Below are 5,257 nucleotides of genomic sequence, written 5' to 3'. Positions count from 1 at the left end.
TCTACCTTGACCAAGACATCTTCAACCACACCTTCAGGCCTCTTGATAGATCTATCTGCAAGATGCAGAATAAGATTGGTCTCCTTTAAAGTGTTAATTCCCAAAGCTCTACATACTGTCAATGGCATCAAGTTTATACTGGCTCCCAAATCACACAATGCCTTTCCCACCTCCACATCTCCTATAGCAATAGAGATACTAAAACTTCTTGGATCTTTCATTTTTGTAGGAAGCTTCTTCTGGATTAGGGCACTACATTCTGCTGTTAGGGCCACTGTCTCACCATCAGTTAATTTCCTCTTCTTAGTAAGAAGATCCTTCATGAATTTTGCATAGTGAGGCATATTTTCCAGTGCTTCAGAAAATGGTATGTTAATTTGTAAATTTTTTAAGATATCCAGAAATCTTGCATAGTGCTGCTTCTGAATCTCTTTCGTCAACCACTGAGGGTAAGGAACTTTAGCATAGGGAGATAAACTAACTGGCTGTTCTTTCTTGTTAGCCATCTTCTTCTTTTCCCACTTCATCATCTTTTATGGGGAAGCATTTTTACCAACTTCTACCTCTCCTTCATTCTTATTGTCCTTCCCTTCCTCTTCTTTGTCAACTCCAACTATAACATCTCTAACAACTACTTCCTTCTCACTTTTCTCATTTCCCATTTTCTCTCCTTCATCATCAGAGACTACATCTTCAACCACAACCTCTTCTTCATTCTTTTTATTTTCCACCTTCTTTTTCCCTGGTTGAAGTACCAACCCACTTCTTGTCATAATTGCTTTACAGTGCTCCTTAGGATTCACCAGTGTATCACTTGGAAATTTCCCTTGTGGTCTCTCTGATATCTGTCTTGATAATTGACCAATCTGGGTCTCCAAATTTCTGATTGATGCTTCCTGATTTCTAAAAGAAGTTTTTGTCTCCTGCATAAATGCAGTTGTCTCTTCCCTGAATGAAGTAGAACCCTGAATATAATCCTGAGTTGTCTTAGATAACTGAGCAAACGCTTTCTCCCATGCAGCAGGATCACTTGACTGCTCCTTCATATGTGGTGGTGGAGGATGTAATGGTGGATTCAATTGGTGGTTGGAACTATAGCTGAATCCCGGGTGTTGATTCTTGTTTTTCCATGGTGGCATATAAACATTCTTTCCCTGATTGTTGTAGTTCCTTTGATTATTCTGATCATACCACACTCCATTCACCTCTGCTTGTTCTGATGATCCCCCATAATCACACTCCTCTGCCACATGGCCCTTACCACAGATAGCACATACACTTTTTGTTTCCACAGAAGCTACCTTTTGTGAAGAGAGTTGCTTAATAAGGGTATCTAATTGTTGCTGCTGTTGTCTCTGTGTCTGCATCAGTTGATCATTCCTTGCCAACAAAGCATCATACCCATCCAACCTGATAATTCCTGTCCTTCTGTCAGCCACTGGAGCATTATCAAATTCTTGAGATGCTAATGACTCAAAGATATCCAAGGCTTCTTGAGGGGTCTTGGTAGTCAATGATCCACCAGCAGTAGCATGCACCAAGGTTCTAGTGTTAGTGGTCATTCCTTGCAGGAAGATTGCTGCTTGTTGCCATGCCTCAATTCCATGCTGTGGACATTTCCTCAACAAAGTCTTGAATCTCTCCCAAGCCTCATAAATAGATTCTGACTCTTTCTGCTTAAAGCTTGTAATTTCATCCTTCAACTTGGCCCTCTTGGATGCTGAGAAAAACCTTTGCAAGAACTTGGTTTGCAAATCATCCCAAGTTGTTATACTTCCTTGTGGCAATGATTGCAGCCATCTCCTTGCATCATCCGTCAGTGAATGAGTGAATAGTCTCAACAGAATTGCATCTCTTGTGACACCGTTTATCTTCACAGTATCACTCAACAATAGGAAGTTCTCTATGTGCAAGTAAGGGTCCTCCGCACTGGTTCCAGCAAACTGATCCTTCTGCACCAAATGTATCAAAGCAGGCTTCAATTCAAAGTTGTTGGGCTCCACTGTTGGGCACACAACACTCCCAATTGGAGGAACCACTGCAGGAGTCATGTACTCTCCCAGTGTCCTCTGTGGTGGCGGTGGTCTGTGATTCTCTGCCATTATATCTTCCTGATTAACCGTACTTGATTCACCAATTTCTTGCAACTGTCTCCTTTGCCTGGCTGCCCTTTTGTGCTTCCTCAATGTCCTTTCTAATTCTGGATCATACAACAACAAATTTGGATCAAGTGTACCTCGCATGTACCAGAATCAAAATTGACCAGAATTTTAACATAAACTAAATTACTGAAAATAAAAGGATTCAATCTCAGAATTCTATAGTATCAGTTAGTGTTGAAAAAAAAAACTCCCCAGCAACGGCGCCAAAAACTTGTTGCGGATCTAGCAAGTGCACTAGTCGTACAAGTAATAAAATGATGAGTAAAGATCGTTCCCACGAGGAATTGTGTTCAAACACCAATATACCATAGAAAACTAATTTGAATCAAATAAGAGTTTGTAAAAATCATGAATAATTTGTCACCAGAAAATTGATTTTGATTAAATTGACACAAGTAAATATGGATTAGGAATTAATAAAAACAACAAGTAGTCAGAAAACAACTTTCCTCCATGATAAACCATATAGGAATTGATCATATGATGAATTCCTTTCCATGTGGTGTTAATCAACCTTTTACTTATCATCAAGATGTAATCCCTTACTACCCTGATAGAAACATTAATCAGAAACCCCAATCCCTTGGTGATTTCTTTCTTAATACATGCATGAAATACTAAGGTTTTAAGATTATATCAGAACTCTAGCATCAATCCCTTGAGTACTAGAATTCTGATGTTGAGATTATCAAATACATAAGTCATATAAACATCCCTGTTCTATACTACTTCATTGATAGAAATAATTAACTCAGAAAATCTCAAATCAGCACATGAAAAATACTTCATCATATTAATCAAATCAACATAATATTATCATGGAGTTCCATTGCATTCAGACTACAAAGACTCTACTCAGACATGACTAAGGAATAAATAAGAGAAGAAGAAGCAAACTTCATTTCCATGTTGAAAGTCTTCAATCTCCAAACTATTACAAGGAAATCCTAATACAAAAACTAAAAGAATTTAGAGAGAAGTCAGACTAAGTTTAAGAGAGAGAGAGAGAGTTCAGATCCCCCAAGATTTTTTTCCTCTAAGTGTCAAGGCTTTGCCTTATATAGTGTTACAATTAAAAACAGAAAACTGATGTGGGCGCTAAAACGTCCATAAGTGGCCGTTTTAGCGTCCATGCTTTACGTATGCTCAACTGCTTTTAACTGATTTCAACGCTAAAACATTAAGGAATGACCGTTTTAGCGTCCAAACTTGGTGAATGCTCAACTAACTTTAACTGACTCCAACGCTAAAACGTTTGATTTGGACGTTTTAGCGGTGAAGACCAGAATCTTTTTCCACTTTAGGGCGCTAAAACGCATATTGCAGGCCGTTTTAGCGTCCAAGACCAGCAATTTTCCATCTTCTTAGTGTAGCAGCGCGCTAAAACGCTCTGTGTGGACGTTTTAGCGCTCATCATCAGCAAGTTTTGGCCTCTTCCTGTAACAGGGCGCTAAAACGCTCAGTGTGGACGTTTTAGCGCTCAACACTTAGGCAATTTTTCTCCTCTTGAGCTCCAGAATCTTCTTCTTTCTCCAGTTGTCTTTCAAGCTTGCTTTTCCTACAAGAATCATACAAATTTCCAATAAAGCTCTTGAACTTGTAATTGAGGACATCTTAGGACATTAACCTTGTTTTTCATCATTTAATCACACAATTTGATCCTAAATCCTGCTAAAAACCATGATGAACTAAGGATTCATCATCCGTTAGGATGAAACAACATGTCCATTAGGATGAAACAACACATCGTTTAGGATGAAAAGATACATCAGTTTGTCGACGAAAAGGCATACCTTTTCACTACCAAACTTCTTATTCATAACCAATAGATTGTCTATACAATTTATATATATATATATATATATATATATATATATATATAAATTCAAACATAATTTAAAGAGAAGAAAATAAATAAAAAAATGGATTTGAAAAATTTCTTAATAAGATTGAAGTTTAATTGCGCTGTTTGTGCTACTTTATTTAAGGAATAGGAGAGATGCTAGACTACTGTTCTGTTGATCGAAGATCAGAGTCAGATCCTCATAGCACCTAATGTTGTGATTTGACAAGAGAGCTTTATTGGTTATTAATTGCACACTTCTTCTTTTTTTTGCTTCCTTGCTTCTCTCCTGATCTCCTACCTTTCTCTCTCTCTCTCTACGTGTCTCTCTCTTTCACTTTCTCAAAATCTTGGCTTCTTAGGGAATTTTGAAGCTTTTTTTGTTTCCAAAAAATGATAGTGTTATTATATTAAAACTATCTAGCTGTGCTGTGTAGCACTGTATCATTCATTCACCTATTCTGCAGTCTATAATCCTTGTATCTTTTCCCCCAAAGAGAGTCCTTGCTACCGATATCGATGTATTCTCTTGTTTACTCGTACATATATGTTTTCATTGTTTAATTTTAATTTTCACTGGCATCTAGCTTAAACGTAAAAAATGTAATTTAATTGGGCGGGATTTAATTTAATTACACTCACTCATTCCTCTCTTTCTTCTCCCTCTCTCTCTTCTCCACCAAAGAAAAACCCTAAGCCCCCTCTTCTCTTCTCTTCTCACCCTTCAATCAAATCACAAAAATGGTTGGTTACCTTTTCTTTTCGTTATCTTCTCTTCCTTCTAAACAAACGATTCATTGAATCTGACTTGAATGAATGTTCTTCTTCAAGTTTTCTTTCTTTCTTTCAATCAAATCACAAAAATGGTGGTTACCTTTGGCCGATGCTCAGCTCAACTCACAATAACAATACTGTTGAAGATCTTGTTCAACAAGATAAGCTACCAACTACAAGCAGCAGCTCAACTCACAGGAAAGGAACTTTCTTTCGCCTCTGCTTTCATTTCATTTCATTGGTTCTTCCATTTATTTTAAGTGTGTTATTGCATTTTTTTTCTTTCTTTTTTTTTGTTTCAGCGACCATAAAACATGTATTTCTTTTTGTATTTGTAGCTCAGCTCAAAAAAGACACTGAACAGAGGCATTTCTGAGCTAGTCCTCTTGATGGCCCCCGACACTGAGCCTCTTGAGTTGAGATTCTTCTCAATAATCTTCCTTTACTTGCTGCTGAATGCTGAGGATAAGGTAACTTC

General features: G+C 37.5%; 1 non-coding gene across 1 annotated transcript; it reads left to right on the top strand.

The window, feature by feature from the left end:
• The first annotated feature begins 1,599 nt into the window (after positions 1-1,599).
• LOC133295819 (small nucleolar RNA R71) lies at positions 1,600-1,706 on the top strand. Its single transcript, XR_009749415.1, has one exon. It is a non-coding gene; the product is annotated as a small nucleolar RNA R71 (small nucleolar RNA).
• Positions 1,707-5,257: the final 3,551 nt, after the last annotated feature.

This window comes from Gastrolobium bilobum, unplaced genomic scaffold (genome assembly GCF_033153095.1).
Source record: "Gastrolobium bilobum isolate Gb01-03AN ecotype WA unplaced genomic scaffold, APGP_CSIRO_Gbil_v1 utg12332, whole genome shotgun sequence".
Classification (NCBI taxonomy): Eukaryota; Viridiplantae; Streptophyta; class Magnoliopsida; order Fabales; family Fabaceae; genus Gastrolobium; species Gastrolobium bilobum.
This window is presented reverse-complemented; position numbering and strand designations above follow the sequence as displayed.